General features: G+C 31.1%; 1 long non-coding RNA gene across 1 annotated transcript; it reads left to right on the forward strand.

The window, feature by feature from the left end:
• Positions 1 to 17,880: 17,880 nt before the first annotated feature.
• LOC130677873 (uncharacterized) lies at positions 17,881 to 22,118 on the forward strand. Its single transcript, XR_008991727.1, has 4 exons — positions 17,881 to 18,153; positions 18,495 to 18,632; positions 18,721 to 18,763; positions 21,932 to 22,118. It is a non-coding gene; the product is annotated as an uncharacterized LOC130677873 (long non-coding RNA).
• Positions 22,119 to 25,982: the final 3,864 nt, after the last annotated feature.

The following is a 25,982-nucleotide window of genomic DNA, read 5'->3' on the forward strand; positions in this document are numbered from 1 at the left end:
TAGTTAGAAATATACTTCTATTTCAGATGCCGGTCTTTTTGTAAATGTCTACTTTCTAAACATGAATTAGTGAAAATAAGTGAATATTCGCTAATTCCAAGTGCAAACCGAACCACTAATTTCAAAAAGTGGTTCGGTTAGCACTCAGAAATAGTGAGTATTCACTTATTTCACTTATTCATGTTTAAAGAGTACACTGTAAAAAATCACCGGGGTAAGTCCAAGCGGTGTAGGTGTTAAAATTATCGGTGTTAAATTTACCCCCGAAAGCGGTGTGAAAATAACGCCGCCGCCGGTGTAAATATTCTGTACCGGTGTTGAAAAAAATTCTCCGGTGTTAAAATAAAACCGCTGCCGGTGTAAATATTCTAGACCGGTGTTAAAATAACGCTGCAGCCGGTGTAGATATTCTTTACCGGTGTTAAAATATTTTACTTTGTGAATATTTTTACTTACTCGATCATTATACTTGTTAATAAATGATATTTTTTATTAATTTTCATAAAGAACTGACATTTTTTGTGTTTTACAATCTTTAAAGTTAATACTCGAAGCGGACGCGGTTTACCCAGCTTTTACACCGGTATTACTCCGCTTTTACACCGGTTACCCCGCTTTTACACCGATATTACTCTGTTTTTACACCGGTTACCCCGCTTTTACACCGACTTTACTCCGCTTTTACACCGACTACCCTGATTTAACACCGGTATTTTTAACACCGGTTAATTACTCCTCCTACACCGGTGTAATTTTATTTTAACACCGGGTGGAGTTAAAACGAGTCCATTTTTAACACCGCTCTTTTTACAGTGTATTGAATATATGAAAATAATATTATTCATTAGTAAAACTTTTGTTGCATTTACTGAAAACTTTATTTATGATGATTGAATATTAACGGTGATTAAACTCTTCGATGACCGTGACTTCATGATTAGACAAGTTTGAATTTTTTTTTGTGTTCATTTACATAACTGCATATCATAGCATTTAATATAATATTTTATAAATCATGATCTAGAAAAGATTGTCCTTCAATAACCCCACTACTCATAATAATTTAAATCTTATCATTCATAGATGATGCATTATTGCTGCACATCGTTATAAAATTTTCTCGTCCACTGCTAAATTCTCTGCAGAATATAACAGATAGAGAATACTGTCTTCCTTAACTGAAATAAAAACACTAAGTATGTTGTAATTATCATGAAAAATTTTGATAAGGTGATAAACTCAACACAAGGTTAAATTTACTTAGCACTTAATCTATTCAATTATTACCTGATTACTTATTGTGGAAAAATATAATCTATCAATTTCAACTTGTTTTAAAATAAAACCAAAATTACTCATAATCACTAATTTTTCAATATATATAATATATATGTTTATATATATAGTTCAATAAAAGTTTAGTGGGTTTTTTTAACAATAATCGACGACACATTTTATAATTTGAAATATAAAATAATTAGTTTGCAGGTTTGAGTTTGAATTTTTCTTAACTTATCGCTGTTTTTGTGATAACGTAATTATTTTGATAAGGAATTATCTCATAGATGAGCAGAAGAGGGTTTGGATATACTTCTTACGAGGCCCACTCCTAAAGATAAAACTTGTTTTCAACAAATTATACTTTTTTTAAGTATAAAAAAATACTTATCTTTAATAACAATATCCCCTCTTGATATTTTTACGAAAAACTGATTTAGAGAAAACTGATTAAAATTTTTTTATCACTAAATATATAGATATTTAATTTTATCAATGAAAAAACTAAACGTTTTTATTGCTTATTTTTAACCATCGCATATGATTGTGAAATAATTATTATCAAATGTGGAATAATATTAGACAATCAGAGAAGACTATGATTTAATTATGAATAGTGATGATTTTTAATTTACATTTTTTTGGTGTTGTTGTTATTTTACTGCATTACTATTCGAACTATGCCCAAAACTACTATTTTTCACGGAGCAAGAATTTTTGAGAAAACGAAATAAAAGAAAATCTGGGCAAACGATGAAAAAAAAGCTTAAAATTTAAAAAATAGATCAATTAGTTAAAATAAAGAGCGATTAGTTGCAATACCACCTAGTTAGACTAAAATCAGATCAAATTTTTCGACCCAGAAGTCCTCCTGAGTCAAAAAACAAATTCTAGTTTGGTCCTCAAAAGCCTCAATTCCTTTGATGTTTTATTTGCTGCCCAGAAAGTAACTCTACTTTAGTACTCAAAATCTTCAATGAGAACTATGAGGTCTAAATGCGAATAATTTATAGATTTTAAATTATAAGTAAGACCTCAAAATTCTCAACGAATGAAAAGTCATATTTGAGACTTTTAAAAATTTTAGATAGAAAAGGGAGGGGAGAGATTACGACGAATGAGACTTTTGAGGTTCAAATGTTGATAAAATTATTCCTGTATGTTTTGAATATTTTGAGGCTCTAATCCAGATAATGTTATTCCAGTTTAGTTCTCAAAGTGGTAAAATTGGTCGTAACTACTACTTTGCGGACAAAACTAGGATAACTTTCTATACTGTTGTCAATCTTAAAATTCTAAATTGATCTTCAAAAACCTCATTGAAAACTTTGAGACTTGAATCTGAGTTGTTTTTTGACTCGGGCTGTGACGCGTGATTTTTTTCAAAAAATTGTTAAGCGTCGTAGATGTATTTTTATTCATTTCTTCGAAATGCTAAACAATCATGATGTGGAACTTGGTATATTTCCGTATCTCTCCAGTCCTAGCGAAGTCACATAATAGAAAAGGGTGCCCAAGGGAGTTCTACGTCCACCCTTTGTATCGTTGAACAATCACGACCTACCCCACAGAGCTTGTAGGGATGTATATATGGCAAAATACACTTTTTCTCTTCAAGTTCCCGATTCTCCCTCATTCTCAGCTATTCTCTTAATGCGTGGACGTCATTTTGCGCTTCATGGGGTTGCAGCAAATGCATCGCAATGACTGCTGTATATAGACTAGAATGACTGATGAACTTCAACGGCCTTCCTTCTGCCTGGTAGGCGCATAACAGGACATTTCAATTAATATTGTGCCTGAAGATGCACACGTTATTTTTCCAGTGCATTTTAATTTTTTTTGTCTCATCAATCTTCGATGTAAAGATGTAAAGTCATTATTTTTTAGCATTTAATATTTTCACTGTAACTTTAATTAAAATTTCTTACTTCAAATACACATTTTGAACATAATTAACTTTTTAAATGTGTTCGAAGATATTTTTGCTACACTATTACCATGGAATTTTTTTTAAATACGTTTTCATTCATTATAATAAAGTATTAAATTTCCAAAAATTAAGCAGTAGCCACAAATATTACTTCCCTTCGTGCTATTTATTGATACTATCGAACGATAATCGATGAATAGCGAATGATAAAAAGTACAATCTTAGCTATGTTCACTCGTGAAATAAATGTATGTTGAAAAAATAAGTAATATGGCTGCTCAAAAGGTAGAAATCGTGGTGTAACTGCATCTAGCAATATTAATTATAATTAAACTATAAGATATTGAGCTGCGATGAAGATTGAGCTATGATTTTCATAATGGTTCTGCGCAATAACCGTATGGAGGAATCAAAAAAATTAAGTTAAAAAACACTCAGAAAATTAAATGATAGGAATTATCATCTATGGTAAAATTTTTACTATCAATCCCATAGTAGAGAATATTATCTAGATGATTGTATAAATCATCTAGATCGTAATGTTTACCATTTGGATGATAATTGTTACGATCATGTATGTTAACTTGAGGTAATTAATATTATTATTCTATAAAATTATATCTATAATTTCTGATGGTAACAGTTACCATCAGAAATTATAATAGTTACACTGTAAAAAATCGGTAGTGAATCCGGATTTAATTTAAATCCGTATTCACTCCGCATTTACTCCGGTTTCTCTAGGATTCAGAGAAATCCTAGGAAAAACGCTAGCACATAAAAGTTAAGGAAAAACATTCCTCTACACTCAGAAAATTAAATGATAGGAATTATCATCTAGTGATAAAATTTTTGCTATCAATCCCATAGTAGTGAATATTATCTAGATGATCGTATAAATCATCTAGATCATAATAATATTAATTACAATCCCTGATAGTAACTGTTATTATCCTGATGGTAATTTTTACCATCCTAATAATAACCGTTACCATATCCTGATATTATTATCTCTATTCAAAAAAATTATAACACTAACTATCTTTGCATTTAAAAACTTTCAAATCATTCTAGATAATTTGAATTAAAAATTTTGGATAATAAACACAATTACTTAATTTTCTGGGTGTAGTGTTTTCAAACTCCTAACCCATAACCTTTTAAGAAATTTGGAATTAAGTCACTAAAAATAGCTTTTCCGTATAAAAACCGCACGCTGTTCTTCAATCATTTTTATTTGTAACAGTATATTTTTTATACCGTTTGAGTGAATATTTTAAATTTCAGATACAATTTAACATGACAAAATCGATTTCTTTTATTTTCAGGCGAGTATAGAGCATAGCCTCCGCACTTCGCGCTTGAAGGCATGCCAATAATAAAAACAAAAGAAAAAAAACAAACAAATTTATATTTATACTGAGAATTTTAGATGCATAGTGAAATGATTGCGCTAATTAGAATAATTTTTGTGTGGATACAGTGAATGATATTACTTGATTGTCAAAACATTGGAAAAAAATAAAACGATAATATTGATATTTAAAAAAATGTCATTGACTTTCATCGAGTTGTTTTCGTATACTTAATTATAATTTTTTTTCGCATTTATCAAAATATCCAAATCTTAACTGAAAACAATAAAAATGTTTAAAAAATAATAAGAAGCCTGTCATTTGAATAAATAACTATAAAGTACGATGCAACAAAAAAATTTATTTATAATTTTTATATTCCTATTACTTATCAGTTTTATTAAAAGTAAACACATTTATGATAATATTTCATCTGAATAAACTTTTCAGGGTAGACGCGAATAATATTTGCTAACCATATTTTTTTATTTCGTCTTGGCCCATGTACGTCATTATTAGTGTTTTCGTTAAATCAACGCACGGTTCATTGTCCCGATGTCAAAGAAATATCATTGCCGTCGATAAATTCAAACTGAAGAAGAGAATTCGTATGAAAGGATTCGAGTGATATTTTTTTTCCTCATTTTATGAATTTATTAAGCATTCAGTAATAACTATTTTACACCTATTTCATCAAATATATATTTTTTTAGTAAAAAAATACATATGTCTTAGGGTGAACCAAAAAAAACAACCTATCGAATTTACGTTTTAAAAAGGACCTATATATCGTGAAAAAAATTCTCCCATTGGGCAAAATTTTTAGCTCAATTTTAAAAGGTGTCGGTAGCCAATTGAAATTTCCCATTTAAATAACATGCAAAAAAATTTTTTTTGATTAAAAATATTATAGCTTTTGAACCGTGTGTGAGACAAAAATTCGGCTCTAGAATATTCTCGTAGGGCATTAAATTTTTTAAAAGAAAGCCCTGGGGGTCGAAATTGTAAACTTGATATTTCGTATACTAGCAGGCTATCAAAGTCGAGAGTAAACAGAATCATACAAATTTAAGGCTTTATTTGGATTTTCCAAATACTTTTCTTTTATTGTGATCAATAACAAAATATTATTTGTTACAACGTGGATATTGTTGGTGATTTCATTGCACTACATGTAGAACAAAGTTTCTCGTAGTATTGATATTTTTAATTATAAAGCCTTAAATTTGTATGATTCTGTTTACTCTAGACTTTGATGGCCTGTTAGTATACGAAATATCAAGTTCACAAATTCGACTCCGGGGACTTTTTTTTACAGAAATTTAATACCCTACAAGAATATTCTAGAGCCGAATTTTTATCTCACACGGTTCAAAAGTTATAATATTTTAAATAAAAAAAAATTTGTTTGCATATTATTTAAATGGGAAATTTCAAATGGCTACCGACACCTTTTAAAAATGAGCTAAAAATTTTGCCCAATGGGAGAATTTTTTTCTCGATATATAGGTCCTTTTTAAAACGTAAATTCGATAGGTTGTTTTTTTTGGCTCACCCTAATATGTATACAATATAAAAATTATTATATTTTATAAAATATATTTTTCATATAAAAAAAAATATATCAATGTAATATATTGTGAATTATACATTTAAAAATACGTAATTTATATATCAATTATAACCTTCGAATTAATACATAATATATATATAAAAAATGTATGAGTTCATATAAGTGTGAAAATATATTATTATATATCTAAAACGGTAAAAATACCTATATGCGAAAATATAAAGTATTATATATTTTTTCATATATTTTTATGTTTGGAAATAATATATAATACCATACGTTTTTCCCATACTTTTTTTTCCTACGGTAGTTTCAAAAATTATGAATAACCATAACGATAAAAATAGTGAATGAAAATTAACAAGAAACTAATCGAGATCTCAAAAATTAGTAGCTATTACTTCCCCCCCCTCTCTCTCACACTGTCTTTCTCAATCTCAATGAGTAAGGGCAAATAATTATCTTCAAGTTACCAGTAATGTTTCTATACATTTGTAAATTCATAAGTAGGTAAATAGAAGGAAAGAGAAAGGTATCTGTAAGGTTTATAAGGCATGAGCAAATTGCACGTTCAACACCAGATGGCAATTACATATAACGTATTACAATGAAGAATATTCATGGAATTCTTTGAAAATGAATAGAGCAACAATCATCAGGAATAAAAAAAATTTTATTAGTTTAAATTTTAATCGTATGGTAAATATATGATGCGACATTCAAAAAATTATCCTGCTCGATAAATTAACCACTTTTAGGAAACATCGAACGTAAAAGGTGAATAACGTATTAAGCTAAATATATTTCTTACTGAGGAGAATAGTAGGGTTTATCGTGATGACGGTGTAGTGAATGGAAACGTGAATGGATTTACTAGAAGATATATCTATTGGGACGAAAGTAAGAGGCATCGTGATCTTCACAGTATAGACTTTCTGTTGAAGATAAACATGTAAAAGATAATAATAAGGCAGCTTATAAATGCACTTATTTTGCAGTGTATTTATGAAAAGTAATCATTGAATGATCGGTCATAAGAATAAAAAATTAATACCAATATAAAAGTTATATTTCGTATTACTAAATGAGTACTGGCTTTTGGTAAGAAGATATACCTAAGCGTCACAAGCCGCAGGCGGTTTTTAGAATCCTGTTCTCTTTACTGCAAAATCATCATTTCTGCTTTGAATGGGACGAAGTGATATCATTTTTTGCGAAAAGGGGGCTTTAGATAATGCCCTGTGCTTTTTATAACATATGTGAAAATATCTTTTTATGTATCAATAGATTTGTCTCTTCAAATACTATGTCACAAGAAATAATAACGATACCGAATAATAGAAGACAGTGACGTCAGACTTAAATTATATGGCCCTTTGAAATAAGTAACGCGATATATTACACGGAAACAAAATATTAGTAATTATTACTGAGATTCTCGTCAACGGCGCGCCTAGACCGAATCTCAGTAAATATTACTGAGTAAAACGTAAGAAATTAATAACAGATGCATTTTTTTGACAAGTGTCTTGTAGTTTTTTTAAGGCTTAAGTACACAGAAAAAAAGAATTTCTTGGCGCAAGAAATTTTTTGTGTTATAAATTGAAAACAAAATTTTTCTTAAGACAAGAAAAAATTTCTTGGTTCAGAAAATTTTTTCTTGCTCTAAAAAAATTTATTCTCGCTCCAAGAAATTTCAAGTTTTCAATTTATAATTCGGAAAATTTCTTGAGGCAAGTAAAAATTTTTTTGGGACAAATCAAAATTTCTCGCACTAAGAAATCCTTTTTTTCTGTGTAGTAATTTTAAATAGTCAAGCAGTGTATTTCAACGATTAACTATTAATTATAGCAGTTTAAACATTAAAATCATAATTTTACTAACTGAAACGATATTTGTTATTGAACATAACATAAATAATTACAAGTTGAACTACAATTATTGTCGATCATTTTTTTCCGTGTATAATTCGTAAACAGTGTGATCATTGATTCGCACTGAATTTTACTAATTCATTATTTGATTAATATAAGCTTGATAACTAGAGCCTTTGATAAATTTGGTGCCTTTTTTTAATGTAGAAAAAATTAATAAATCATAGAAAAAAAAATTCTGATGTTACGTTGAGTTCAAACCATCGAATAAGAATAAAATTAATGAAATAATAAATATTTCAATAAAATTCACTTGTCAAATTTAGTATTTTGTCTATTAATTGTTTCCCTTATCATTGGTTATTGTTAGAAAATTGTGAATTACATCCAAAGATAAACGTAATGATACTGCGGTATTATAAACTGCTCAACGCATATCTAATAAGACCTCCAAACGCTGTCTCAATGTGTTAAAATATTAAGCTCTTTGTTCATAATTACAGCTGTCTAAATAAAAAACGGATGTATGTATTATAAGTTTTCCTCAAAACTGTTAATACTTAAAAAGTATGCACGCAACTATGCATATTTTTGAAATGATAAAATTAAATATGCTTTTTAGTTCACATTTGTTGCTCTAGGATATAAATCTCATGAAAAGTTAGGTTTTACGTAACAAGATGGAAGCAGCGAGTTTCCGTATGCCTTTCACACCACAAGGCCAAAGCCGTCAGAGCTGGTAATGTAAGGGCAAACTTGCATGCGCAATAATTCTATCTATCGATATTCTAACGACATGGACCACGTCCGTCTTGGCGTAGGTCTTTTTCTATCGTAGTTGTGTTTATACTAGCGTGACGCGAATCAACGATCGTTGGAGATCATGAACCGATCGTGGGAGCCGGCTTAATACTACAGATAAATACCTGACAAACAGAAAGAGCGAGACTTATATTGTTATCTTTATTGCATATTCTATCTATTTATTTATTTATTCGACCCAGTCCCCACTCCAGACTCCAATCAAACATTATCCAGCTTTAAAACTTCAATTTTAAAATCATATTACTATGAGTTTATTTTCTTACTATTCTGGATACAGATTTTGGAATTGATCAGGTTTTTTTAGTTTCATAAAATTAATTTTTTAAGTCAAATGCCAAAAATCGATCTTTGGGAATGAACTGGAGCTTTAAAATGGATCCCAACGGCTATTCAAGTATAATTTTTGAATACAAAAAAATATTTCAGTATTAAACCGAACGAAAAATAATTACATTCAAACTTTCATTTTTATTTCCGATAACTGCGAAGATCAAAACTTTTGAGACTTACACTGTAAAAAGAGCGGTGTTAAAAATGGACTCATTTTAACTTCGCCCGGTGTTAAAATAAAATTACACCGGTGTAGGAGGAGTAATTCACCGGTGTTGAATCGAGGTAACCGGTGTGAAAGCGGAGTAATACCGGTGTAAAATCCGGGTAAACTGCGTCCGCTTGGAGTATTAACTTCATAGACTATAAAACACAAAAAACGTCAGTTCTTTATGAAAATTAATAAAAAATATCATTTATTAACAAGTATAGTGATCGAGTAAGTAAAAATATTCACAAAGTAAAATATTTTAACACTGGTAAAGAATATCTACACCGGCAGCGGTGCTATTTTAACACCGGAGAGTTTTATTTAACACCGGTACAGAATAATTACATTGGCGGCGGCGTTATTTTCACACTTTTCCGCTTTCGGTGTTGAAATTTAACACCGCCGATTTTAACACCTACACTGCTTGGACTTACCCCGGTGATTTTTTACAGTTTACATATTTTTAACTATTAAATTTATTGTGATTTTTTGATTTACTACTGAATTGAAAAAATAATACCATTTATTTAAAATCTGTCAATTTTAAGTATAAAGTTAATTCAAATTTTAACTGTAGTGATATCTTTTGAACGAATCTATTAATTTAAAAATGACTCTGGCAGCAATAGAAACAGTAGCTTCCGTTACCGAAAAATACCACCACATATTTATGATAATTTATAAGAAATTTGATGATAATTTGTAAAGAAATTTTAAATTCTTTTAACAACCCTTTTTTTAGCATCATAACTTGGGTTAAAAAGAGACCTCGACAAAATTTATCACAACCATCGCCGACGAATTTCTATAAGACAAAGTACAACCGAAAATAAAAAGAATATTCGAGGTCTTTTCATGAGACTTAAACCAAATGGAAGGTCAACAGCGGACCAGAGACCACAAGAATAAAAGTATTTGGTAGACATTTAATGACCTCGAACAACTCAAGGTTTTTTTGTTTTTTTTTTTTTGCTTTCTTAATTTCGCAACAGTAAAGCATTGTTTATGCCATTATTAAACTAACAACTAAAGGAAATTTCAATTGTGTTTTTACTATGATTTGTTATAAACGTACTTATAATATGAGTAATAAAATGGTTTAGTTCAGTTGGATATTATCGTTTAATATCTTGCAAATGATCTTTTTTAGTGTAAGGTAAAAAACCTAACACCTGATTAGGGACTAGCACCCGAGCGGGTATTAGATCATTTCCCTTATACTAAAAAATAAATCGGTAAAGTAAATCTAAATGTATAGAAGAAAGAAAGAGGGGGTTGATTTCGATTGTTTCGATTGTTCATAATTTTAAAAAAAATTGTTCAGAGGAGGAAAACCCATTTTATGGAGAATGTGGGCCCCTTGTTTTCGAAACCCTTTACGATGATTTTGTACGTAGTGATATGCAAATTGTAAATTCTATTCGGAGTTTAAAAAACATTTACTAATACATTCAATTTTTTTAATTCTATTGCTTATAAAAATTTGATCTCATTCGTAGTATAAAGTGTGCCAAGGGATGAAATCAGATCGTTTTACATGAAGGCTGTTTCAAAATTGCGAAAGCGAAAAAATAAAAAATCGTCGTGTTGTCCGAGGTCATTAAATGTATACCAAATATATAAGATAGGAGAGTACCCAATTTTGCTCCCTCCCTCCCCTATATCACCGAAGTGAACATCCTGTAAAAAGGGAATCATTTGTCATTCTTTATTTTTATTTTCATTTAGAATAAGCAGTAATCCTACTGATAATCAATTAAGTCGATCCATTAATGATAATTATCCTTCAGTAATTAATAGAGCTGAATAGAGTTTTAAATATACAGAAATACGAGTATTTATTTTTTCATGTTTTTATCTAAAAATGTTAGAAAACATTTGCCGAAATTGATACTATTCTGTGCGTGTATACATATTTTTCTGAAGAATTATCATCTTTTATTGTCGAGGATTCGTTTAAAGAGTTTTGGCGAGCAGTGTACCAAGCAGAAGTATATAAGGCCCTCGGCAGTGCTGCCATCAGTTGACTGAGGTCAATGTCGGGTGTTTACGGATTGGACCGGGCCTGAGACTAGCGTTGGACCGGTGTTGCGTGTTAATATATGTGTGAGTGTAAATAACGACACACCGGCATTGCATAAACACTCCTTTGTTTTTGAAAGTGTGTGCGTTTGCTCGCAATATAGCCTGTGTTTTGCAGTGTTCGTGAAGAGGTGCATCGCCCTCTGACGCTACTTCAAGGCCAGCGAAAATGCATGTTCAGCGTCCTATCCCTCTTTCTCGTTATCTTTAACTATAGTATACTATAATCGCCAAAAGCCTTGGCGACTTACTTTTCTTACTCTGTCGTTGTTCCCTTTTGCTTGCTTTACTTCCCCTAAAGCGTCACTGAGGAAAAAGTGAGAGAAGATGAAAGATACAACGTCTGAGAGGGCGCCAGGTTTTCGGACAAAGAAAAATACCTCAACCTGGGACTAAAAGAGATAGGTCGGGTCTGCGCTTTTGCGCATGTCTGTTATAATGCGAAAACAGGCCCAAGTTTTTTATAACTTTTTTCAACTCATCACTCCATTTTATTACATTTAATATTTTTCAAATAATTTTCGTAACTTCTTATACTTCTAAACGTAATTTAGATAATTTGGAAACTGATATAAATTTCTAAATTATGATATTTTGTTTTCAATGAAATTATTTGATAATCGATTCTATAGTTATGATAACGAAAGAAATATTGTTTCATAGCAGGTTAGGTGGAGAATTAACACTCGTATGTAGCAATGTACCTGCTTTACAGTAGTGTGTCACTTTCCCTTTAGACCATATTCCTTGCCAGGATGCAGGCAATGTGCATAATGTGCGACGTAACTTTATGAGCAACCGATATAGAAATGAAGGACAAAGAGAAAGAAGAGGAAGGCCGTATTATGAAGCTACAACTTGTCCGTTATTTTAATTTTTTAGTATCAACGAACAAATTATCTATACTGAAAATTGTTAAGAAAAAAACGACCAGAAAAATTTACAATTTTTGATCATTTTAAAGTTTATTTCACGCACTCAAAAACTGAGTTATTATGGGTATACAAGGTCGTTGCGGTCATGAGTCCATTGTTGCGCAGCAATACACCTGACGCGATTCAAAGAATCCATTCGGACGCAAATTGTTCCATCTATCTAAATTCTCTCTCTCTATACATACATATAAATGTAGAATGAAATTACAAGATGTATCACAAAATTTAATTAATAACGATTTTGAAAAAATCTTGAATTTGGAGTTATTTTCAAATTGAAATCAGAAAAATATATGATCTAGTTTCTAAAAAATTATAAAAAGCGCGAAAAAAATAAAAGTATTTTTTTAATATGTAAATAATTTTCCTAACGATCAGACTACTATTCGCATCAATTATTTTTTCTAAAAGTTTGTCTTGTCTGCACAAAACAAATCTTGTTTTTATCCGATTTTCATCTCCGATTGTAAACGGCATTTCATTATTTTTATTTAAATAGAATTCCTTATTCAGAATTTACTTAAAAAATGTCAAATTTATGTCAAAAATACTTATAGTTGTGATATACATTCCACACTTAAACTTCTGCTCGGTTTTTGATTTTTGCGCGGGAAATTCAAATTTTTTTGAATTAATGAAATAGGATTTGTTTGGAACACAGATTTTTTGAATAATTCGTTTATCAACAACTAAGTGACGTCATTGGCAGCACTTTATATATATACATACATTGAGGAAGGTCGGGTGCCCACCATTTTGGTCATAAAAATTTTTCATTCGCAAATGGTTTCAAACCGTTATCTAATATCGTTTTTTTGCATCATAATAATTTACACGAAACTAATTTCATATTAAGAAATTACAATAATTTAAAGTTTTGTACTTTGAATTACTGAATGAAGATACACGTATCTTTTATCGAATTATATTTATACAGCGACTAGTTGAAGGTATCAATATAGCTTAAACATCTATGTTGTATTATGCGGAAGCCAATAGTCGACTCCCTTTGACTATGGGCCCTCGTTTAGAGGGCATCCAGCGGCGAGAAATACTACACGGTGAATGCGTCAGTAAGCGCAATCGATGAAAATCATTTCCTCGCTCTTTGAGCATTCCTCTGTGAGCACCGCATTGAATGCAAAGTAAAAAATAAAATGAAAAATAAGAAAAAAAGAACGGGAAAAAAATTATAAAGAAGCCAAAGACAAAGGAAGGTTGACGGACCCCTGGATGACTTTACTTTTGTGAAGCTGGGTACATTCAGGTACTTATTCAGGTACTGAGTATGTGTACGTGTCAGGTGGGATGAGGCGTAAAGAGAGATGTAGTGAATTTCTTATACGAAAGAGCAGGAGCAGAAGAAGGCAAGGACCCGTACACAATGCGTGCTGCCAGGAATAAACTAGCTTGGCATTCGTACAGAGAAGATGGTGCAGTTTGGCTCACTTGGAGTATAAGAATAAAAGAAAACCACCACTGGATCGTCAGATCGTCGAATCGAGAGGTAGGATGGAGAACCTCAGAGGGCCGCAATTTAGGGCAGGTCGGAACACTGATATCCCTCTCAAACTCTCCTTCTCCTTCAAATAAAACTTCAACGTATTCTTTACTTGATAATTTTCAGTTTTATATTTGCTGGATATTTCTGAGACTGCACTGTAGCCAAATTAAATAAAAATTTACGTGTAATCAGTTTGCAACCGTCACGGTTACAATCAAAATAAATAAAAAATAAAAAAAAGCGAATCGAGCAGCTGAAGAAATAAGAAAAAAATAAGTACAGGCAACGTCTTTCAACTGGCTCTTCACTCCCGTCTTACCCATCCCCACCGGCGTTTCGGGCTGGAACGCCAACTCAATTTCTCCTCTTTTGGTACCTAACTTCGTACCTACGGCAAGCTCTTCTACACAACTCTGGGCCCCTCCGTGTTATATTACTGGGTCCTACGGCCATTGATCCCGACCTTCACGCGCCGAACGAACGCGATTGCTAACGAAAGCGGACTTTCCGAACCCGAACCTGCAGTAACTTGGTTTTGCTTCGTTCGACGTAGCCACTCAGCTCACCCCACTGCTGTTCCCTTCCACATCTGACTCTTTTTCATTTGCCCAGAGCATTTCCACTGGATCCCCGGCTATTTCGCCCGTTCTCCAGCCACAGCGTGTTTTCTTTCAATGTTTTTAATCTTTTCATCGTCGTTTTTTCGTCCATCCTTATTCCTCTCCCTTCTCCTGTTACCTATAGTCATTCGAAATTCTTACACGCACTGGGCAAATGCTATTTCAAGTTTTCTGATGGTGAATACACACATCCAAACTTAAGAACCCTAACCTACCACAACTTGTTTTTAATATAATTGCTTTTATTTCCTGTCTGCAATATAATTTTTTATTTCTGCACGGTGAATTAATACCTGGCGATTTATTTTATTTCTTTTTCGTAAATTATTTTTATGTTGCTACTCTAATTCAGGACTGAAATTTTCGTTAAGAATTTTATTTTATACTAATAATTTTATTTTAAAAGAATTTAATGATTTAATTACTCCTAAAGATGAATAAAAAAACTTATGATTCAGTAAAAAAATATATCATGCAGAAAGTCACTCACCACGCCGAGAAATATCCAGAGCAGCAGACAATTCTTTCAATTTCTATATAAATAAAACAAAATAAATAATATTTTTTTTGTAATAAAATAAGAAGTTTAGATGATTTTTTTCATTGAATTAAAAAAATGACCTCGGCGGACGTATTTCTGCGCTTCCAGCATCCAAAACCTGCACAAAAGATTCATGATGATCCGAATCAATGAATTAATTTTACTCCAATTGATCTCTTACTGAAGTTTATTTTTTTCTCGAAGCATTTTTGCACCAACTGAAAATTTCATTAAAAATAATTAATAAGAAACAAATAATTAATTTTTAGTCCTGCGTAAAATATCACGATCCTGAAGTTAGCAGACAATTAACAATTTTAAGATTTTTTTTCAATAAATCAATTACAAAAAAAAAAAAAAATATGCATATGTAGAAAATTCAAAAGCTAGAAGTGCAATTTGTTGAAAAAATTTTTTATTTATAATTTATCGTGTTTCAAAAAAATCAAAAAATTATTAGACGTCGACTAAGTTGAGTATCATAAAATATTTCGAACAATTGAAAATAATTTTTTTTTCAATTTGTCAGAATGTGATAATAAGCATAAAATTTAAATTAATTACCCAAGCATCAGTGAAGAAAGTGATGATGAACAATCATTCGAGTGAGTAAATACTCAAGATACCCAAAATATATAGAATATATTTATGACATTATATATCCAGTCATTGGTATCAATTAATTGTAACAAACAAACTTGATGACTTATGAAGCTGTCAAGACATAAATTAGTGACTATATACTCAAATAAATGAGGAAAAATAATTAAATCATTAATTTTTACCAAGACATTGGGGTTAGACAATTTCCGTCAACTTCTCAACCGCCTTCTGCTTGCGGTCGTTCTCTCAACGGTGACTTTCGTAAGCTATGGCGCTGACATCTAGTTTCATAATTTGAATTATTTTTTCAGCGGCCATTTTTATTTCCAACAATTGAAGCTCAGTTACAAAAAATCTCTGTTTAGATTTTTAAAAAAATATTTTGTAGCTGAGATTTATTTTAATGCTTAGACTTAACAAAATTTTTGGAAAAGTACTAAGCTCGAGATTTCCCAAAATAATTCAGATTCTCTATTTTCTTGGGTTCAAAAATTAAAAATTGCAAATCATAATAAAATTCATGAATAAAATTTTTTTTTTTAGATAATTGGCTCTGAGAAAATTGTGCTGACTCTATTCCTCTTAAAATTTAAAAACTGACAGCAAATATTTTTGGTAATGTGTCTTTTTTTCAGTAAACAAAATTTAAATGAATTCCGTTTTAAATTAAAGTTTTCAATTGACAATCTGGTCTGTCTCGTCAACTTGTCTTATATTTGATAATGAGAGAAAATTTTAATTCTTAATTCAATTGATTTTGCACAAAAATTATAAAACATAAAATTTTAAAAACTATTTACTTTGCCGCCATTTTACTGCTTTCTTGTCAGCGACGAGAACTTTCACAAATCGATAAAATTTAACTAAAAAATTTGCTGAATATTTAAAATTTATGCAACTGATTGATCACAAAACTCAAACCTTCACTTAAAAACAATAATTTTAATTATTCTTAGACATTTAATTACTTTTATTCTTCCATTTAAATTTCAAGAACGAACCCAGCGCACGATCTCAAGTTAGCCGACCTCCAATAATTTTTGGATTTTTTTTTATACTATAAATCATTGAAAAAAAAATATTTGAAAAAATTGCACCTATAGTTTATTAAATTTCCTACATGTGTATATTTTTATTTTTTTTTTTTAAATTAAGTCATTGAAACAAAAATTCGAAAATTCTTAACTGTCTGCTAACTTCAGGATCATACCCAGCGCACACTGATAGGAAAGAAAGCCAACACTGAATTTAATTTATTTAAAAAATCACATTCCCTGACACACTTCATTTTTCGTCTCACAATAAGTTTTGGTCACTAAATGATTCATATTAACTAATTAGAGTTACAAGAATTGAATATTATAATAAATAAACTAATTATTTCACTGAAATTCAGTCGTGAACGACAACGACAGCGATAGCCCGGACATTGACGGAGCTTAGGGCTTCTGCGCATGTCCGTTCCAACCGTCGCCACCGCAGCGCCTTAAATTTGACGCCGCGCTAATAATTTTAAGCTTTGAAATTTTGAACGTCGCGTCGTAGTTCCAGAAGCTGCCGTCGGTGTTCCAAAACTGTCATGGCTGCCCAGCAAACAATAAACATCTCTCATGCAAGCTCCGTTAATATATTCATTTAATTTAATTTATTTGTGGCGTTTAAAACTCAATTATATTTTAATAACTTCCTACAAACGTAAAGAAAAATCTAAAATAACAATTTCTGATAAATATTTAATTAGTCTTTGATAAAATATTGAAATAAACAATGAATGCTACTGAAAGGTAGCTGACGTTTAATAATTTTTGATTTTTTTAAAAACGATGAATTACATAAAATGTCCGGCTTGACAAATCACAGCTAAAAATTTTTTTAATCATTTCCTTAATTAATAATCAAGTAATTATTTATTATTATTGTATTCAATATTGAGTATTTTGTGTTGAGTTTAAATTAAAAAATTTTAATTACTGAATATCGATCTTGGATTTTTAAAAATAATTATTTTTTTAAAATTCATTGGAAAATCATAAATAATTTTCAGGTCTTCGGTACTCAAATTATTTAGAAATAATTTTTTAAAAATCTAAACAGAGATTTTTTGTAACTGAGTTTCGATTGTTGGAAATAAAAATGGCCGCTGAGAATACAATTCAAATTATGAAACTAGATGTTAGCGCCATAGCTTACGAAAGTCGCCGTTGAGAGAGCGACCGCAAGCAGAAGGCGGTTGAGAAGTTGACGGAAATTGTCTAACCCCAATGTCTTGGTAAAAATTAATAATTTAATTATTTTTCCTCATTTATTTGAGTATATAGTAACTAATTTATGTCTTGACGGCTTCATAAGTCATCAAGTTTGATTGTTACAATTGATTGATACCAATGACTGGATATATTATGTCATGAATATATTCTATATATTTGGGTATCTTGAGTATTTACTCATTCGAATGATTGTTCATCATCACTTTCTTCACTGATGCTTGGGTAATTAATTTGAATTTTATGCTTATTATTACATTCTGGCAAATTGAAAAAAAAATTATTTTCAATTGTTCGAAATATTTTATGATACTCAACTTAGTTGACGTCTAATAATTTTTTGATTTTTTTGAAACACGATAAATTATAAATAAAAAATTTTTTTAACAAATTGCACTTCTAGCTTTTGAATTTTCTACATATGCATATTTTTATTTTTTTTGTAATTGATTTATTGAAAAAAAATCTTAAAATTGTTAATTGTCTTCTAACTTCAGGATCGTGATATTTTACGCAGGACTAAAAATTATTTGTCTCTCATTAATTATTTTTAATGAAATTTTCAGTTGGTGCAAAAATGCTTTGAGAAAAAAATAAACTTCAGTAAGAGATCAATTGGAGTAAAATTAATTCATTGATTCGGATCATCATGAATCTCTTGTGCAGGTTTTGGATGCTGGAAGCGCAGAAATACGTCCGCCGAGGTCATTTTTTTAATTCAATAAAAAAAATCATCTAAACTTCTTATTTTATTACAGAAAAAATATTATTTATTTTGTTTTATTTATATAGAAATTGAAAGAATTGTCTGCTGCTCTGGATATTTCTCGATGTGGTGAGTGACTTTCTGGCTTTCTGCATGATATATTTTTTACCTAAACCATAACTTTTTTTTATTTATCTTCTGACTCGTATCTTGGGCTCATAATTTCCTGATTCTTTTTCTTGCTTATAAAGTGAAGCTGTTAGTCATAAGCAAAAATCAATTCGGGTGCTAATTATTTCCATCTGAGCTAATTACTCGTATTTTAAATACCTAAAGGCCACAACAAATAACTTACAAGCCGACTTGATTCGGTTTATAGTTTTACAAATTTCGCGACTTCCACCCCAGACTTCTCTTAAAAAATTATTTACAAGCAATTAATTGTTTTATTAACATTTTTTAGTTTACTGTTTGTTATAATTGAAAGGAATTGATCAAGTAGTTCACTATTCTAATGCATAAGGTAGATGATTTAAATCAAGGTTATTGGCTCCACAAGCTGCAGCTGTCACTAGTGTAACGCTGGATGCCTCCTCACTTGTTACTGTGCGTTAGCCAGCCGGTGGAAGTTTTTTTAAACCACTTACTTTTCAAGATGGATTCCGGTGTATCTGCAACGTAACTGCAGCCATAATTTTCATATCTAAATTTTTCTAAGTAAGGGGAATTTCGTTTACTTATCACTCATCTCAATTTCTTAATTCAAAGTACTCTTTATCAAAACGCTAGTAGAATTTCCTGATCATGATTTAATCGTACGTTATTAAAAAAGAAAAAAAAAACAGATAAGTCAGGCCACAAGAGATTTTCATCTCATGGTCGAATAAATAATCTATCTGTCTTTAAAAATTCTAAGTTTTTTACGGAAAGTTTACAAAGATCATGATGGTCTCCTTGTTAAATCTGCGCATTAAAAAAATAAATAACCAGGCTTACCAAAGTTTATATTTATATACAACATATATCTGAATCAACGAATAAAATAGACGCACTGTAGTCAAAAGTGAGATATGCCTTTAAGGGGTAGCGGTAACCGATTTTCAATTAAATTTAATTCACAGGCAAATACTGGAAACCTAAAATAGATAGTCTTTAGCGTTTTTTGAAATTTTAATAGAAGGCTAGAAATTTCGTATTTTCAAAAATTCTAATTCGTCGCCCAGATAAATTGTTTTGAAATTCTCATTTACTCTACGAGTGCAACACAGATAGTCCTGTTTATTTTGCGAGTGTGAGAAAGAGGTCCGGTAGCGTATCCCCTCAAGGGGCCTTAGTTGAGTGATTATCAAAAGTAGCAACGTTTTAGTGGACAAATATCTGAAGCCTGATTGATAGTTACAAAAATAATCACTGTAAAACAAAAAGATCTTTATAATTAATTAAAACGATTTCTTAAAATAAAAATACATTTGACGATAGTCATAGCATGCGGTACCTCGAAGGACAAAATTTAGCTTACACGCGTCCGTAGAAGAAAGGTAAGAGGTAAATAAACAAGCTGTTGAATGAGAAATAGAGGATGATAACGACGCCACCTAGGAGGGAATATATCGCGTAGCTCTTTGAATGTGTGAGAGAGAAAGAATGTGGCGATGGAAGATGAACATATTGAGTAATCTAGAGCGAGAAAATGGGATAAGGAGAGAACGTCCACCAGCTGTTATTTTTATAGTATTACGGTAGGATAAACTTAACCAATCAACACGATTGAAACCTAGCCCATCCTGAAGCTTCCAATAGTATGCATGTGTGTATATATATCTCTATATAAATATATATATGTGTGTGTGTGTGTGTTTGTCGACTTATGTGCATTTATTAATGCACGCAAAATCTCATGCGATGGGGACTACAAAGTCGCCCGATAGCCTTTGATAAGAATTGATGCGCTTGAACTCTTGTGGCCTACATTCAAAAGTGTCGTTTAAAGGAACTTTCGGTTGTTTAAGCACCTGATTATCGCATTACATCTATTATTATAAAATGGATTTTTAATCTATCGAACCAATATGAAGGGTGTGTCAAACATGAAATAAATAGTAGCATGTATATGTAAGAAGTAATTAATTAAAACAATAATGTATTTAATTATTTACTTCTAGAAATTGTCCAATCATGAAATGTAAGATTTTACTTTTGATTGGGAGACTAAAGGATTATGGTATTGATAATATAGAGAAGAATAATATACGGAGACAATTAAATAATAGGAATTACTATCTAGTTATGGTAAAATTTTCTACCATCAATATAGATAGTAGTGAATACTATCTAGATGATTGTATACACGCTGAAAAAAATTCTAACTATCACCATCTTGTAATAGGGAATAATTACCATCTGCATGTGATAATCATTCTCATGCTTTTATGTTAACTATTACTATCGGAGATGGTAAGCAGTCTTATCTAGATGGTAAGCATTCTTATCTGTGATGATAATCATTACTATCTTAGAAGGTAAAAGTAAAAAATGTTTCAGACATAAGAAATATTACTATCGAGATGGTAACTATTGCTATCGGCAATAGTAATCATTACTATATGAGAAACAATAGTTAACATGACAGCATGATAATGATTATCACATAAGGATGGTAATCATTCCCTATTACAAGATGGTGATAGTTAGCATTTTTTTTCAGCGTGTAAATCATGTAGATTGTAACATTCACCATATTTATATTAATTGTTACAATCCTGGATGTATTCACTACTATCTATTGATGGTAGAAAATTTTACCATAACTAGATAGTAATTCCTATTATTAAATTTTCTCCGTGTGATGGGATGATTTAATTATTAGTCGACGTTTTCAGATCCTTTAAAATTCAAATTTTCGATTTTTCTCTCCACTAATATACCGACACAATGACCAAGATGTGCCAACCTACCTCCGTAAATATCCATTATATGTTTACATCAGCTTCACTTCTCGACTCACAATTCTCAATAGTTCGTCGTATTTGATTCTGTTCAGCGTATTCCACACAGATGAAGTTCTATTAAAACGCGAGACAATAACCTGACAGTTTTGATAGGCGTCGGTGTTGTATAGCACTGTGTCGGGGACAACATGCTCCGATTCGTTTTCCCATCCCGTTCTCGATGTTTTTCTTTTATTTCTCTCTATCACTTCATATCCTCATCTATTTTAATCGTGTGTAAATTTTCACATATTTATTTTAAAATCTAAAGAAGACTTTACCACCCGTATAATATTTATTGAATTTTCAGACAGGTTTATGATTGAGAAAAAATGAATTATTTCACTATAACAGAAATATTAAAATATAGTTTATAAAATTCTATAAATGCAAAGCGAGAATTGGGATCGATGGTGTAACCCGACAAAGAAAATTGGATACTATTTCATATACTTATGATTACTATTTCTACTGATTAATTGATCTAACCTGGATCTTACGTGAGTAGAATGAGTAAGTATTAATATAGCCAGTACTCAAATACATACACAGAAAAATAGGATTTCTTGGCACAAAAAATTTTGAATTAATTGATTCCGTTGAATATTCAATTCTGATTTTAAGTATTCGAAATATTCTAATATATTTGAAATTTACAATAACCGCCAGCAGTTTGAAATTTTGAATTAATAGACTTGAATGTAAAATCGAGTATCAATGTTTGATTTAAATACGCGCGCACTTCTACACACAAAAAAAAAAATTCTCGACTGAAGGTAAATATTCTTAATTCAAGAAAAATTTTTTGGAGACCTAAATTTTTTCAGATAAAGTAGAAATCTTTTCCAACCAAGACGAATTCTCTTGGCTCAAGAAAATCTTGACTTGGTTCCCGAAAATGTTTGTCTTCAAAAATATTTTCTTGACTCAAGATGTCTGTTTTTTCTGTGTAGTGACTTATGGATCAGAAATGTTGGAATAAGCCTATTACGCACTGACTATTTTCAGACAGAAAAAAAATTGTCATGTGCATTATGGTGGCGTGTAATTTTTACTATGTATCACGGAAGTAACTTGTGCTGTCGTAGTTGGTATTAAAAACCACTGCATCAACATTGCGAATATTACTAAGGCAATATGGTAACGGTTACTTATTTAGTGCAATAAGAACATCCATACCTATTGTAATTTTCAATATATCAAGTTGGCAATAGTGGGAAAACCTAAAAACTACAATTTTTTCCACTCGCATGTACTGAGAAGAAAAATATGCGCTAAGAATGGAAAACTTTCAGTCAAAATTCAGCGTCATTGAGCCAATGGCGATTTTGATGGAAGAACTGAATCTAGTTCGCAGCACATTTATATTTCTCCGTGTGTAACAGAGAAATAGTTTTAGTATTTCTTAAAGAAAAAAAGTTTCCATGGAGCATAAGAAAAGTTTTTATATCAACATAGAAAAAGTTCCAATATGCAGATATAGTATAGAATAAAATTTTGAACAAAATTAAAGAATACTAGTGGTAGTTAAAGATAAGAGAAGCATACTTGTGTTAACATAGTACTGGAAAACCGAAGAAGAGAGTTGGAGCGGTCGCCGAGAAAAAAATTGTGGGGGTTGGAACGTGAGAATCGACGAGCACGACTGTATACGGGGATAAAAAAGTAGAATAGCGTAAAGCGAAAGAGAGTGAAAGAGAAAGCAAGTACTGTTGGACGAAGAAACAAAGGGGGGACCTCACTGTGTTATAAGATCGATAACTGATGTGATACCGACCCAACCCAACTGAACCCAGACCAACCCTGGTTCGTTCACCCTCGCGGCACATTCGCGCCATTATCTGTTTCAAATGTCGTCAACGGCGTCGTTTCGTTTACAGCGGCGACCAAATCAGACAACCTCTTGTGCTTCTCTAACTTCCGACGGTTTTCATCCACCGTTGGCTCTCCCAGTTTCTCGCACTCATAACCTTTTACCTTAGAGAGAGTCACCAAATCCTTGTTTTCTCGCCTCGCTTCTATGATTTTAAGGTTATGCGTTTAGAAAGTATTACGATCTGTTTCAAATTTCGTCAACTAATTTTTTTGTAGAGAATTGTAGGGTAGAGGTATCATTTTTGGCGACTTTAGGGCCAGTTTTGAATACTTGAAAAATTTAAATAAAACAATTTGTAAAAGACGCAATGACATAATTTATTTTCAAATGTGTGCACAGATACTTTTATCACACTATTGCTATGGAAATTTTATTTTATATTTTTTCATTTATTAAAACAAAGTATTAAACGTCCAAAAACGGAGCAGCGGCCGCAAATGGTACTTCTGCCATCTCTCATCGCAAAGAATAAAATTGATGAATAAGTTATCGGTATTGATTGATGCCAATATTACAAACTTGTGAACTTTTTCATTATGATGAAAAACAAGTAGATTTAAAATTTTGTTTTTTTAGTTCATATTTTGTGCTGTAATATCTTTTAAAGGCAACATTATTATCACTGTTGCCTTTGCTTTTATGAGCTTTGCAGACATGCAACAATATAAATGGAATGCGCCTTACGACACTGTTTGGCGGGCGCATTGCTTCAAATATTATGACTAAAAGAGATGCAATGATCTCGAGTCTATGAACGTAAAAATGAATAATAATTGGAAAGAATAGTATCCAATAAATAGTTGAATAGAAACCAAATGAAAGTTATAAAAAATAAGCTGTAAAAAAATATTTAACACAGTGAACAATCCGTCTTTTCAGCCTAAAGTCGTCACGCATTCACCCTCGTCAAACCTAGACCTACCTCAACTCTCTTTTGCTTGATCCCTTTCCTTCTTATTTCTCTATCTCGCTCTCTTAGCCCTTCTCGACTCACTCATATTCCCCACTGCTAGTTCACGCAATGCAATTTACCGTCTCCCTTGATCCCTCCAGCTTCATCGTACTCTTATGCTCTCTCGCTTTCTCCTCTTCTCTCCACAACCGTACGTGCCGTCTAGGTTTACTTGCCTTCTTTGTATCAGTTGCTCTCCCCACTTAAACAACTATAAGGGGTGAATGAACCTACCAAACAACGACCATGAAAACAGCCGAACAGAAAGAAAATGTAGCCGGAGTCATGAAGAGATATTATTTTTCGATACTGCAAGGATATACTAAATATTATTTAAAACACAAATCAATTCAGATTATCATTAAATTTCATTACGATTCGAATTCTAGTGCTGACAGCGATTCGGATCCCGAGTCCAAAAATTAGATAGGTTTTAAATAAAATTAAAATTTAAGTTATTTCTATTCAATTCCACTTTTTATTTAATTAACATGGGAAATTTAATCGAGTTTTGCCTGTACTATTCTTTATTAGAGTACTTTCAGACTTGTTTTCAATAATTTTTAGTCTAGTTTTGGTCGCTTGTAGATCAAAATCAGACTTTTTTCTCAAAATATTTTGCCTTCTTTTATTTTTATTCAGAAAATTAAACTTTTTCTGCGTATTATTTTTTGTTAGTCTGTTGTTGATTGTCTTTAGATCAATAACAGCTTAGAATTTTCATAAAAATTTAAAAATAGATCAACTAGTTCAAATACTGACCAATTAGTCCAAATGCAGCCCAGTTACACTAAAATCAGATCTAATTTTTCGACCCGGGATCGTGAATGAAATTAGAACGGATCGCTCTCTTTACGGCTGATACTATTTTTCTACCTTTTCTCATTATTTACGAACATCTTTGCCCATTACATGGTGAAAACCTTAACCAAAATTAAAAATGGAAAGGAAGTGGGCTAAACGCCCTGATTAAACAACTGAATTCGATCGAATTAAACAGAATTAAATTTTTAATTCTATTCAATTCAGATAAATTCTGTTAATTTGGTACCTAACTTAAAAATGAATTCTGTCTAATGCGGCAGGAAAACCCGAATTTGCCCAAATTAAAACGAATTTAAATAATTCTATTCGGTTTAATTCTGAGTAATTCGAAAATAATTCTCTAATTTCTGGTTCGGAATCCGAATTAAACTAAATTAAAACGAATTTGAAATTTTTAAATCGGTTTGATTCTGTTTAATTCAAATTCAAATTTTCAATTCAGTTGAATTCTGTTTTGCAGAATTCGACAGAATATAACAGAATTAAAATTTTTAATTCGGTCCACAGGTTCCATTTGTCTCCAATTATTTTGTTAATTTCTTCAAAATTTAAGGTGTCCGTTCTGTTCCGTGAACTTGTTTCACCCCCCAACCCTTTTGTTTGTTTTTTTCGCAACCTATTCACATTGAACTACCCCATAAACACTCATTGAATCGTACGTTAAGGCAATTTTTTATTTGAAATAAATTTTTTTAGTCAAAATCCAAA

The sequence above is a fragment of the Microplitis mediator genome, chromosome 11 (assembly GCF_029852145.1).
Source record: "Microplitis mediator isolate UGA2020A chromosome 11, iyMicMedi2.1, whole genome shotgun sequence".
Taxonomy (NCBI): Eukaryota; Metazoa; Arthropoda; class Insecta; order Hymenoptera; family Braconidae; genus Microplitis; species Microplitis mediator.